Raw genomic sequence first — 14,438 nt, forward strand, 5'->3', positions numbered from 1 at the left:
GATGAAACTTTCCATTATAGTAACTTTGCATAACCTTTTGCTAATTACCAAATCACATTCTTCTAAGAAGTGAGTTATGATTTCAAAAAGAAAATTCCTTTACACTTAGCAGTTCATCAGAACATAGACTTCTATGTTTGGAGGAGCCCCAGGTTGGCAAGGTGTTCAGCTTTAATCTACTAAAGTTCACAGATTTCATTGGGGATTACCAAGACAGATAAGTGAACTCCTTTTTAATATGAACTTTAACCCTAAGATAAATAGTCCGAGAGATCTGAAGTAGTGATTCTACTGAGCTTTCTCTAGGAAGCCACAGTATTCTTAGAGTTAGAAGGCTGTAAGAAATCTTGAAAGGTCATGGAAAGCCTAATTCTTCTGTTACTAGGCATAACTAACTAATTAATTAGCCTTAAACCATTCCAAGTAGATGAGTATATTATTAAAAATCACAGAAGAATTAGACACCACAGCCTCTCAGTAATTGAAGACACTCAGACTGTACTTAGTGATATTCACTTAATAATCCAATACCCCATGCCTACAATGTGCTCCCTTCTTGCCTTTCCTTTTTAGAATCTCATTTCCTGAAAAACATGGCTCATTTAACACATTCTATATGGGGCCTTTGCTGCTTCCCTCAGCTTTTAATGCCCTTCCTGACAAAAATTTATCTTTCATGTATTTTGTATATATTTATTTATTTATATGGGTATCGTTCTCTCCTGATTAAAAAAATTAGCTCTATGAGGGCAAGGAGTATTTCATTTTGGCTTTCTATACCCACTGCCCGCCTGTCAAATAGTAGGTGTGTGCTTGTTGATTATCAAGCCAGATGCAGAGAGTAACAGGCTTAATATAGGAAGATTATATAATGGATACATACATACACACATATACAGAGAGAGGTAACAGCATGGTGTAATGGTTGGAGAGCTGGCCTCAAAATTAGGAAGAACTGGATTCAGGTCCCACCTATGACACATACACTAGGGATTTCAGGTAAACTGTTAGGATTCCTGGCCACTTTCTAAACTATAAATTACAGAGCAGGTGCTGACTTGCACTGATAGAATTAATCACTAGGAGGTCCTTATTTTGAGTATTGTTAAAAAGGTAAATGCACATAAAGTTTCTCTTCCTTTTTGATCAGATTCATGTCACCAGGAAAATAAATATTTACCAGCTCTCATTAGATGTGCTCCATCTCCAGAGAAGAGCTCTCCATTTTTATTATCCAAAACCAAAACAAAACAAAACGAAAAACAAGTTGTTCTCAGATCCCATCATGATAGCTGAATCTTTCCAAAATTCACCTTTCTCTGCTGAAGTCCCTTCACTGAACAAAAAGCAGTGATGAAAATAAAACTTGTGCCCCTATTTTTGCCTAGATTTTTCTAATTTCTAAAATAATTTCTAGATATCTCTTGGCAGTATCTCATATGTCTCAATATGAAATAGAAATGGCTAGTGGTTATTAGATTTGACAAGCCTTTGGTGAGTCTCAGTCACATGATAAATATATGCCCTCGAAAGACATTATATCATGCTATGGTCCTTGCCAAATAGACATGGGGTTTGGGGGGCTGCAGATGGTCTCTAACCCTTGGCAAACATTCTGCAGATCATTCAAAACGCTCCTTGTCTTTTATTCTTGCTGCAACTGAGATATTCAATTCTGTGCCCACTTTGCAGCTGAGTCTTGTGGCTAACTCGTTGCCATCTGTCATGATAGTTTGCTTTATCTGTTCACTGGCCAAGAGATCTGTCACTATGCATTCCTGAGGGAGGCTTTATCTATAGGAAGCTTTCTTGCCCTTTTCTGGGGCTCTTTTAACCTTTTCTCACAATATGACAATATTCTCTTTTTTTTTGTTCAGTTGTGTATAAGGAACAATTAGCAGATTCTTTCCAAAGCATTAGTATAAAAATGGAAGGTCCCTTGCTTGTTCCTGAGAGATCTTATGTACATTACAGCTTCAATTCTTTTATGATATTCCTTCTCTCTCTTTCTCATTTTGTTTTCCCTTCCTTCCTCCCTCCCTTCCTTCCTTCCTTCCTTCCTTCCTTCCTTCCTTCCTTCCTTCCTTCCTTCCTTCCTTCCTCCCTCCCTTCCTTCCTTCCTTCCTTGCTTCCTTCCTTCCTTCCTTCTATCTTTCCTTCCTTCTTTCTTTCCTTCCTTCCTTGTTTCCTTGCTTCCTTCCTTCCTTTCCTTCCTTCCCCTCCCTCCTTCCTTTCTTCCCTTCTTCCCTCCTTCCTTCCTTCCCTTCTTCCTTCCTTCTTTCCTTCCTTCTTTCTTTCCTTCCTTCCTTTCTTCCTTCCTTCTCTCCTTCCCTCTTTTCTTCTTTCCTTCCTTCCCTCCCTCCCTTTTTTCTTCTTTCCTTCCTTTCCTCCTTCTTTCCTTCCTTTCATTGATTAAACTTCAAATACTTTCTATGTGAATCTCATTGTCTTTTATGTAGTCTCTGACTCTTGAAATCTCCTATGATAACTCAATATGCAAAATGGTGAAGAAGCTGAGGCTTAGAGAGGTTAATTGAATTTTCCAGGATCAAAAAACTGCTAAGTGACCCTACCAAGACCTATTTAGACCTTGTAACTCTGCGTTTGTTCTCCCTTGACCCTTTTTTAGTACACCAAACTACCTTCTCTGGAATTGTAATAAAAATTTGCAGTTGAGTAGAAGGACGTTTTTCAATTCAGTTACATTCAACAAGTATTTATTTTCAGATGATTAATATTTGGCTTATCTTTCAAAAGCATATTTGAGAATGAGTTGGAACAAAGGGGTAGAGTATAGAGAATATAAATTAAAGCATTATAATAATTTACTGAATCAATATATGACATTTTCATTTCATATTTGATTTCACTATTTTTATTTATCCAACATCTGTCAAAATGAGGACATATGATCCTTTCCTTTTTACTCATATTTCATAAATCTGAACTTTAAATATACCTGACATTCCCAAGCAAGAAGGAAAATTAAAAATGAAGCTTCATATGAAATTATTTTAAGTATTGCTTTCATTCTTTACAGACAGAAATTTATGAGTTTTATAAATAGATTATTTCCCTTTTCTAGAAGTTTTGGATGATGCTTTCTAGCTATGCATTTCCTATTGTTAACCTTAAGGACTTTCATAATCACAGATTTATTTGCATTGTATGAATCTAGTAAAAAATGTTTTATGGTGATTCTTTTTTTCTGTCACAAAAAGCTTCCTTACGCTCACATAATTCATGTTTAAACCTTAAGTAAAAGCTATTAAAGTTGGTTTAACATATCCTTTCTTTTGAACTTGACTCAATCTTTCCTTTCATTAGTTGTTGTTGTGTTTGTCCTTACCATGACATCAGGGAAATGATAACATGACTTGCAGTTGACTTTGATTTGAGTGAGGGAGGGCTGTGTGAGGTCACCAGCCTCACTTTCTCCTCCAGAGCCATCTGGGTCTAGTAGCCTGACATTCAGCAGGATGACTGGAGATGCCCCAGGATGCATTGGGAGATTCTGGCCCTTTCAGGCTAGGGTCTTTTTCTTTTCTCACTTTGAAGTTAATCAAAGGATGGCCCCTTTAATCAAAACTCACACACAAAAAAGAAAAAACCTGGGAGGGGAAGACTCTCAGGGTTCCTGGCCAAAAGAGAAACAGTAACTATTTAGTATTTAGATTCACCCTGTGCTATGAGGGCCTGGACCTATTGTCCAATCCATGAGCTCCAGAATGAACTGGGTTTAAGGGTTGGTTTTTGAGAAAGAAATCTAGCCAGTAAACCCTAAGTTAAGAAGGCAGCCTTCAGCCATTGAAATGAACCTTCCTTTGGGCAGAGTTGAGGAGAGGAAGGGAGGGGAGGGGAGGGGAAGGGTGGGAAGGCTACTCACAGGGTGTATTTGTCCTTTGTTCTCCAAGAGGACCATGACATCAGGGAAATGATGACATGACTTGCAGTTGACTTTGATTTGAGTGAGGGAGGCCTGTGTTGCTGCTACTGCTACTACTACTACTGATGATGATGGTGATGTTGATAACCAGCATTTATATTTTGCTTTGAGGTTTGCAAAGCATTTTACAAATAGTATCACATTTTATCTTCATAATAACCATAGGAGATATGCATCATTATTACCCCCATTTTTCACAGTAGGGAACTGAAAAAGATAGAGGTTAAGTAACTTGCCTAAGGATACATAGCTATTAAGTGTCTGAGGCTGGATTTGAATTTAGGTATCCCTGAGTTCAGGTCCTGCATCCTATCCCCGATCGGTGTCTGCTGGCAGTTGAAATAACGAAATTAAAAATTAAGGAAAATCTTATATGGAAACATTTTTGTTTTTTATGTCTTCATTTATCCGTCTATATATCTAATTTACAGCTTCCATTGTATTGAATTAAATTATCCCGTTAAGGGCATAAAATAATGAAAATGTTTTTTGTGATACTTTCACTCCCCAAATATTCCAAAATATTTATCTATTTTCTTTACTACAACAAATAAACCCACAAAATCATACCATTCTGCTTTCATAATCCAATTAGAATGTTTCCTTGAGTCTTATCAGCTTTTATTTGGTATTTGTGTATACATACTTATGTATGTATAAATATATACATATTAAGATATATGTATATAGTATATATACATACATGAATACTTTACATGTATACATCTATCTACATTTGTGTGTGTGAGGACACATCCTTATGGCCTTTGCCAAGTCAATATCTCTGGGCCTTACTTTATGTGTAAAATGAAATAGTGGGACTGGATAATATGTAAGGTTGCTTCTAACTATAAAATGCTATATGTATATGTATGTGTATATATATATATATACATATATATATTATGGTAGGGTTGTGATATTAAGAATTGAGTGTTCATATCATCTCTTTAAAATTTGCTATTTCTATTGAATTGTTAGTGGTTCTTGATTAGGGTGGTGTACACCCATGGGTTGCCCACTGTTCGTTCTTCATGTAAATGAAAATAAGAAGATATGTAACATTCAATATTTCCCCCCAGTGCTTTTGCCAAAGATAAATACCTTTTCACTCTGAGAAACAAAAATAAAAACTAGAAACTGGTTATGTACACTCTGAGAAATCTACAGGGCATACTTTCTCATCTAATCGAAATGGTGATAAAATTCAGTTTCAGTAATTTCATAAATAAGAGTAAAAACAGCTTCAGGACATCTTTGTCCATTTTTTTTTATGATTTTGGACCTGTTTTTCCCAGATTATCATAAATTGCTAAGTAGTGAGGATGCAGGTATTATGTAGCAAGGACATTTTGCCATTCTATTTCCTACAAGTACCAAGGTCTCACCCCAATGTGTGACCTAATTAATTTTAAGCAAAGGAGTAGATTCTGATGATGTCCCAAGATTCTTTCAGCTAGCACATTTTTAAAAATATTTTTTCTACTCCTGTTTATGAAAGTAGCTAGGCTCTATAGACCATCCTCTTAAATAACTCCCTTTTCCATCTTTTCCTGTTTCACTTAGTGAGATATCTTTTTATTAATAGTATTTAATTAATAGTACTTGATAATTAGTAATTTAACTAATAGTATTACTGAACTAATCAATTAACTAATAATTAGGAATTTAATTAAAAGTAATAATATTGAATCTCAGACTTAAAGTTAATAAGGGCCTGGACATTAGTGCTTCTTGATCTTCACGTTGTCCATGTTCTTTCCTGGATTGTTGTCCTTCACTGCTTCGGGTGTTATGCTCTCTGCACTTCTAGTACAGAAGCCAGTTCTCTCCGCTCCACAGTTCAACCAACAGTGGTGGATGAGGCTGTGGCGGCAGCGGCGGAGGAGGGAAGAGGGAGAAACAACTCACAGGCAGAGGCGGCAGTGGCAGCAGCAGAGGCCACGACATGTTCACCACCCCCGCCACAGAGATCCCTCCGCCTGTGCCTCTTTTGGTTTTGTACCAATTGGTCCTGGACTTTGCGCTTTCAATGTCCGGATTGGTATGAGCTGGGAATGGGGCGGGGGAGGCAGGCATCCAGTCTGACATCAAAGGTTCCCACAGCAGCTGGCTTTTTCTCAAATGTTTTCCTCCTGATGTTTGGCATGCCTTTTCTCCATCTGCTTTTGTCTTTTGGAGCTCGGGTGTCATCTTTACTGAGGAGTTTTCTTTCTGACTCTTCTTTGGGAGAGTGTGTACTCCGAAATTTTGATTCTGATTTAGTACCAAGCAAAGTGTGCCTGATACTGAGACTGGCGAGGTGTTTTTGGCAAGTGCTCAGCTTTACTGATCAGACTACTATATTCCTCCTTTATTTTCTGGCTAGTTAGGTCTCTGCTAGTCACTCCAGGATCCATCAAGGTAGATGCCTTCCAGCTAGATGCAGACTTAAAAGACCCTTTGGCCTCTTCTCTGTAATCATCCAAGATCTCTGTAATCATCATATGATTTTGACCTCTTTGAGTTGTGCTGGCCATCTGGGATGGGCCCAACAGATCCACGATCATGAGATAGTCAATGTCGAGGTAGAGGGGCTGACGTTGTAAGTCTCGAAGGAATCGTTGCTCTAGTGGGTACCGAAGTGACAGCAGATGCAGGGATGTCTGGAATATCATGACTGATGCTTGGGACGGTTGGCTCATCTATGCAGGACTGCATAGATGTTCCCCTCAGGAGCTTTGGTGGGGATGGCAGGGCCACAGGGGGAACCCGGCGGCCCCAGGGCCAAGTAGAGCCCTACCTAGCTGGCCTGGAGAGAAGAGTCGGAAGGCTGTATGTCTCAATGAGATAGAGAAATTTTATGATCTGACTGAAGATCATGAGTCCTTTATTTTTGCTAAATATTTTTCAACAACCTTTGTGGCCACTAAACTTTTGTTTGGGGACCATCTGCTCTGCTATAGTTCCCAAAGGTCCTCTGGTCTTTGTCATCTGACTTGATACCTTCCCTACTATCTGACCTTTCCATCTGCCATGAACTGAACATGGCCACATGTAAGCCCTTTTATATTTTGTTTCTTGCAATTAGGATGTGATCTTCTTGAGGGCAGGTATTGCCTCAGTTTTCTTTTTATACTCTCATTGCTTAGCACTTAATCCCTAACAAATACTTTCTCATACCATTTCATTCTGAAAATAATAAAAAAAAATAAGTAACGTGCATTCTCCAGCAAAACCTGGATTATCTGAAGTCTGGATTAATTTAAAGAAGTTTCTTCCCAAAGTATATGATAGATGTGCCATAGGAAGAGAGAAAAAAATGTAAGTGACATTCTTTATTTTTGTTTATTGTAGGTATGAAGGTGTTAGAGAATAATTATCAACCATTTTATGCAGCATTAATCGCCCTAGGCTGTGATTGAGTCAAACCATATTGTGTGAGCAGTGACATTTATTGATGACTATTCTCTGGAAAAATTAAGTCCACAAAGACAAATCTGCCATATGTGCAGCACGTGCATTAGTCTGGGGTTTGTCTCTGAAAAAATGCTTCAATGTGGATATCAGTTAGAGAGAGACTGGCTACTACCTAGTTGAAAGTGAATGCAAATTTAATACTAGCCAGTGTCACAACTGGGTCCTGGCTGAAAATTCTCTTCCTATGAATCAATAAGCATTTACTAAGCATCTTCTGTACTCCACACATGAGAAATACGAAAGCATAAATTAAATGGTCTCTTCCCTTATGGAGTCTACTTTCTGGTACAATGGTAAAAGCACCTGCTTTGGAGCCAGAGGAGACTGATTCACATCTTATGTCAAATGCCTTTTCTATAAAATTAGGGGGTTGGATCAGATGAAAAATGAAATCCCTTACAATTTTAGATCTCTTTTCCTGCTACCAAATGAATGTAAATATATACAAGGTCATTTTATCAGAGGTAAAGGATATTGGCTGTGATTCTTAACACTTTTTGTCTTCATTTGTGTTTGTTGACGTATTTGTTCTATATATATCTTATTTGCTTTATGTTTGTATTCTGATTCTTTCATTAAAGTTTAAGATCTTTAAGCATTCTTTTATTCCTTTTTATCAGCCACTCCACAGCACTCTGCTCTAAGTAGGTACACACTAAATGGTAACAATTATGTATCAAAATAAAAGCTTGTGATAAATCATGGATGACTAAAAACTTTATTTTATACAATCAGACATATACATGCTATAGGTTTTCTTTCTACATGTATTGATAATTGCTCTTTATATTAATGAGTCCTCTATGGAAAAAAGTCATGAAATAGACTATTAACCTTTTATCTGGTTTCCTCTAGGTCAAAGGACTGAATAGATAGCTACCAAAACAATATACCATACCTAATGAAAGATATCTATTTCTTTTATCAATTCTTTTAATTCCTAATTGGAATAATTTCCTGAATACCACACATTCTGTGTAAAATGGTATTCCTAATGAAATATCTGGGAAATGTCAAGGGCTATGAATGAAATAACATCATATATGCCCTTTAGCATTCCTGGCGAAGCTTAGTAAAAAGAAAGTACATGATCGACTCAAACAAGAATTGACTGTTATTTTCGCATAGTTCTGTGGATACCAACCTTTGGTGGCTCTCAGGAAAATGTTTCACTTAAACAAAGTTGCTCCTCTCACAATCAGTCCTTCCATGGCCTGGTGATTATTAAAGCAATGAATTCTGTTCTACCCACAGCTACATACAAAGTTCCACACAATGACTTGTCTCCTAAATAAGGCTTAATCACTAGTTACAGTTATAGATTCAGGGTTGAAGGTAGCAAGGTGAGTGAAAATGGCATGGAACTTTGAACCAGTTCTCACCTCCATCACTGTGAGCCTTTGGGAAAATCAACCCATCTATAAACTCCATTTACTTTTCAGCAAAATGGATGTAATGCAAACCTTGTCTATTTCAGGGTGGGAGGTGTTTTGAGAGTCAAGTAACATAATGTGTATGAAACCACTTTGCAAATAATAAATATTGGGCATGGAATTTAAAGATCGATGATATCTGACATCAGATTGGGTTCAAATCTCAGTTACACTATTTATAACAAGAATGACATTGGCAATCAACTCATTTAATATCTCAATTCCTTCAACTATAAAATAAAGGGGTTGGCATATCAGAAGAATGATGATGGTACATGCACCCAACTTCTGACAGAGAGGTGATGTTTTAACTGTGCAGAATGAAATACATATTTTTTGGACAAGGCCAGTGTGTGAATTTGTTTTACTTGATCGTCTATATGTATATATTTTTCCAACAAGGGAGGAAGGAGGGAGAAAAAAATATTTTTAATTGAAAAAATAAATAAAAATAAGAACATTGAACTAGAGGAAATCCAAAATCCTTTTCTGCTCTAAGCGAGCTTCTCTGAGGCAACTAGGTGACTCAGTATACAGACCACTGAGCCTGGAGTAAGGAAGGCCTGTGTTCAAATCAAGCTCAGATATTTACTAGCTATGTGACCCTGGGCAAGTCATTTCTGTTTGCTTAAGGTTTCTCACTTGTAAGATAGGTATAATAATAGTGCCCATACCCAGGGTTGTTGTGTAGATCAAATGAAATAATGTTCATTAAGCACTTAACATGGTAATGACACATCGTAGGTACTTAATAAATGCTTATTTATTTCCTTCCTAAATCCTATGATCTATTATGTAAATATCATCAATTGTTATTATTATCCATTTCTATGGATTACATGTCAAGGATACTGATGCAAAAAAGAACAGTTTTAGAAGTTACATGATAAAAATAGTTCATATGAGCAAAATGAAAAAAAAAAGTAATATTTTTGTTCTTATTCCAAAGATTAATTTTGAAGAGTATGTTCACAGCTATGGAACTGCTGCCACTGCTGTTTGTCCTTCATTCTCGAAGGAGACCCTGACATCAGGAAGGTGATGCTGTGACATGCAAGTGAATTAGATTTAAGTGAAGAAGCATTGTGCAAAGTCTCCAGCCTCACTTTCTCCTCTGAAGCCATCTGGGTCCAGTGGTAAGATATAGATCAGGACAACTGGAGATGGCTCAGGATGCATCGGGGACCTTGGCCTTTTCAAACTAAGGTCTTCAACAGGTCTCAGTTTGACCTAGGCAAAGCCCATTCAGTGATTAATGTTTAATAAGAAATGAGGCAGACTCACATATACCAAAATATTTATAGCCGCTCTTTTTGTAGCCAAGAACTAGAAATCGAGGGGCTGCCTATCAACTGGGGGGGGGGGAATGGCTGAAAAAGTTGTGGTATATTAATGGAATGGAATACTTTTGTGCTATAAGAAATGATGAGCAGGCAGACTTCCAGAAAACCTGGAAAGAAATATATGAACTGATGCTGAGTGAAGTGAGCAGAACCAGGGGAACATTGTACACAATAACAGCCACACTGTTTAAGGACTGATTTTGATAGTATTATCCCTTCTCAGAAATTCAAGGACCTAAAATTTTTCCAAAGGACTCATGATGGAAAATGCCATCCACACCCAGAGAAAGAACTATGGAATCAGAATGCAAAGTGAAGCAGACTCTTTTCTCTTTTGTTTTGTTTTGTTTTGTTTCTCATGGTTTCTCCCATTCTTTATAATTCTTCCGTGCAACATGACTAATGTGAGAATGTGTTTAATAGGAATATATATGTAGAGTCCATATTGGATTGCACACTGTCTTGGGAAAGGAAATGGGAGGGAGGGGGAGAAAATTTAAAACTTATGGAAATGAATATTGAAAACTGAAAATAAATAAATATTACAAAAAAAGAAATGAGACAGAGAATGGACTCTTTACTTCTCTCTCCACCCCCCTCCCGCCCCCAAAAATCAATCTGGGAGGAAAGATTCTCAAAGTTTCTGGCCAAAACAGAAACAACTGCCATTTACATTCATTCTTAGCCAATTAGGGCCCAAGTTTGGGCCCTATGTATGACCAAGTAGGGCTTGCCCTGGGACCCATTGTTGGCCAATCATTGAGAGCAAGAGTGATATGTGGTTAAAAAAAAGTTTCAGAAATTAGGATTTACATTGTCTTTGGGAAGAGCACCCAAAGGTAAGGGTGTGTTACCCTGTATGAACAGAGGGAAGGGAAAGAAGTAGAGAAAGAAAAGAGAGAAAAGAAAGAAAAAAGAAAAGAGAGAGAGTGAAAGAAAGGAAGAAAGAAAGAAAAGAAGGAAAGAGAGGAAAAAAAGGAAGGAAGGAAGAAAGGAAAGAAGGAGGGAAGAAAGGAAAGAAGAAGGAAGGAAAAAGAAAGCCATGTTGCCAACTGTACAGTTCCAGTTTTGTCCTCAGTGGGCAGCTCCTTTTCTACTCACATAGACACATGTCATGTCACATTGACATCAGAAAGGTGATGCCAAGACATGCAAGGGAATTGGATTTAAGCATGGAGCATTTATAGATCAGTGCTCTAATTAACGCTCTAACACCAAAGATATCAAAGTCATCATTTCAACCTCATGACTTTGCACAACTCTGCATCATTTAAATCCAATCCCCCCCACAAGTCGTATTCCTGACGTCTTTGGTCCTTTCTGAAAACAAAGGGCAAACCACAATTTAAGATAATTAATGACGTTTTAGGAGAAACAGAATGCCATTTCCCTGAATTCTAACATCATGACTTTAGAGCTAGAAAGGAGTTTAGAGGCTATCTAGTCCTATCCCATCACTTTAGAATTGAGAAACTGAGGCTCAGATAAGCTGTGACTTACCCAAGGTCACAAAGAACCAGAATCAGGATTTGAACCCAGGTCCTACAATTCCTAATACATCAATCTTTCCTTTGTCTCATGCTCCTTTACTTACTACAAAAAAATAAATAAAAGCTGTTGCAGTTGTAAACAATTTCAAAAATGATCTAGTAGAAGGTGAAACATATTTAAAGCAACAACATCAACAAACAATTAGGTTGCATTGTAACTGAAATCCAGGTCACCATCTTTAAAATAATAGTGCCCATGTAGGGACTTACTTGGAATCATCTTTCAAACACTTTGCTCTGTTAGATTGTGAGCTCCTTGAGGGCAGGGACTATTTTCACTTTTCTTTGTATCCCTAGTACTTAACACAGTGACAGGCACGGAGTAAATACCCAATAAGTGCTGTTAACTCCATAGTTTTAGAGTTACCTCAAACATTTCAAATTGAAAGCAATTTCACTTCATTGGATACTATAAAATAAAAAGCTGGCATCTGAGACTGGAAAAGCTGCATGTGTACTAAACTGGGGGCCTGGAGAACTGGGCTCTAATCCTGGCTCTGCTGCTTCTTGGGTAGAAAATCTTGGGAAATGACTGTAGATATCAGTTTTCTCATTTGTAATTTAAGTCTCACTTGCTCTTTGGCCACATCAATAAAGGGGATACACTTGGACATAAGGTTGGGATAATGTACATAGATGGATCCTAGAATGTGAGGAAGAAAAAAAATGTGCCTAAAAGCAATAGAAGATATGACATCCAGGGACAGAGAAGTAAAGGATCAGCCAAAGAGGGATGGAGGGCCTTTATTTTTGTGGACGAAAAATTTCCTCAATAGGAGGATTCAGTCAGGAATCTTGTAGGATAAATTTACACAGACCATATCCCTAGAATAAGGAGACAAGACTCTGCTATGAACCATAGGGGCAGAGTAAAGGGATCAAGGCAGTGAGTTGTTCTTACGACGATAGAGCGATAATAATGTCCCAGAATCATCCTTTGTTTGAGTAGAGCACACCAGAGTGCAGTAAGCATGGGATTATCAATACTTAGTCCTTATTATGAACAAGATAATATAAGTATTCAGCAATACCCCTGGTTTTACATGTGAATGTTATGCCCAGTATTATTTGTCTATGTGGATTTTTTATTTTAAATATATTGCAAAGAAATACATAGATTTTCCTGAAGCATTATAATGTCTTTGGGCTTTTGAACTTTAAAGACATTTTTGGGAATATTTTTCTCTATTTTATTTTTACTGGGAATCCCCTTGATCTGTATTTAAATGCAAATATTTTTACTTACCACCTGTGTAACCTTGAGCATGCTGTTTATCATCTTTGGGTCTCTGCTAAATAAGCTTTTGAGTCCTGCTCAGCTCTATATCTCAACTAATTCCCTACTTCTAGTCCTTTTCACATTGACATACTGTTTCATTTTGATTTAATTTACATTAATGCTCTAACTTGATACTAAAGCTGCATACGTTACTTATTTGTTTGCATGGTCGCATGCTTCAATATAGATACCTGTTGTGTTGTTTTTATGTTGTGAGAATAGTTTAAGATAAAATGATAATTATAGATGGTAAAACTTTCGAGTGTTGATGTGAAGTATTTGGATAGAGTCATCTTGAAGGATGTTTATTCTAAGTGTGCTTACTGGTCCTGTAGATAAAGCTGTTCTTAGGAATCTCTTTGTGGGGCTATGAAATACTTATTATACATTACAAGAAGACAGAGACCTTATGCAAGTTACTAGTATGCCTGGTAACATGAGTGTTGGAGAGTCCTCATCAAAAGAAGCATACAAACCAAGAAATGAAGGAATAATTCTCAGGGACTTGTTTTGTTGTCTTGAGGGGATCTTATTCTTGAGACGATTGCAGAATTAGGAGCTATGTAATAAAAGTATTACTTCAGACCATTAATGATTCCAAATACGGTACAAGGAAGAAGTTGTTTCTCAAGGAATTTCATCCTATTGCCGTGACAATACTACACAATGGCTTCAGACATTAGGGTCAAGTGAGGAAGCATTTAAATTAGTAAGAAACAGATTTTATTAGCCAAGAAAGGCTGCCAATATTTATAAGGAAAGTGAAGCATATTTCTGATATTTTCCAAGGAAAGTGATGCCAACTTGTGTTTTGTATGTGGGTAGTATTGGTACCTGTAAGTCTTTGGAATGTAGGCACATCAGTCTTTTTTCATTCCCACAAGAAGACAGGAAGTACATAAGCAACATCATCTTGATGAAAGATCGTTTCACCAAGTTTGATAAGCATATCCAACCAGGAAATTGAAAGTTTCTTTGTCTTTGTCTTCATAAGAGGCTGCTTTGCCTGACTGACTGAGGCAGGGACTTTGAAAGCCAAGTACCTTAGGAAGCAGTGGGCTTGGGTAGGAATCAAGAAATCAAGAACCTCACTTTTTGAGCCTCAAGGAGACCAATAGCCTGAGTATTTTAACTGCATACCACTGAACATTCCAGGGACACAAGGCTGAGCAGAAATAGTTGGCATGTGGCATTCCTAGGGCTTGCATCCGATGCTACTTGGAAAGATGTCCCAGATTATATTATACTGTGGACATTTGTATTAAAGTCAAGTTGCCCATTAATTTTTGTGCTTTGGATTCTCAGAAAATGGAGATAACTGAGACTCATAGCATCTCTCAGTGGAGGTATTGACTGAAAGAGGTCTTCTTCCTAGTTACAGTATCAGCTCACAAAAGATCTGATAAAAAAGGATATAATTTAATTTTT

Source organism: Trichosurus vulpecula, chromosome 7, assembly GCF_011100635.1.
Source record: "Trichosurus vulpecula isolate mTriVul1 chromosome 7, mTriVul1.pri, whole genome shotgun sequence".
Taxonomy (NCBI): Eukaryota; Metazoa; Chordata; class Mammalia; order Diprotodontia; family Phalangeridae; genus Trichosurus; species Trichosurus vulpecula.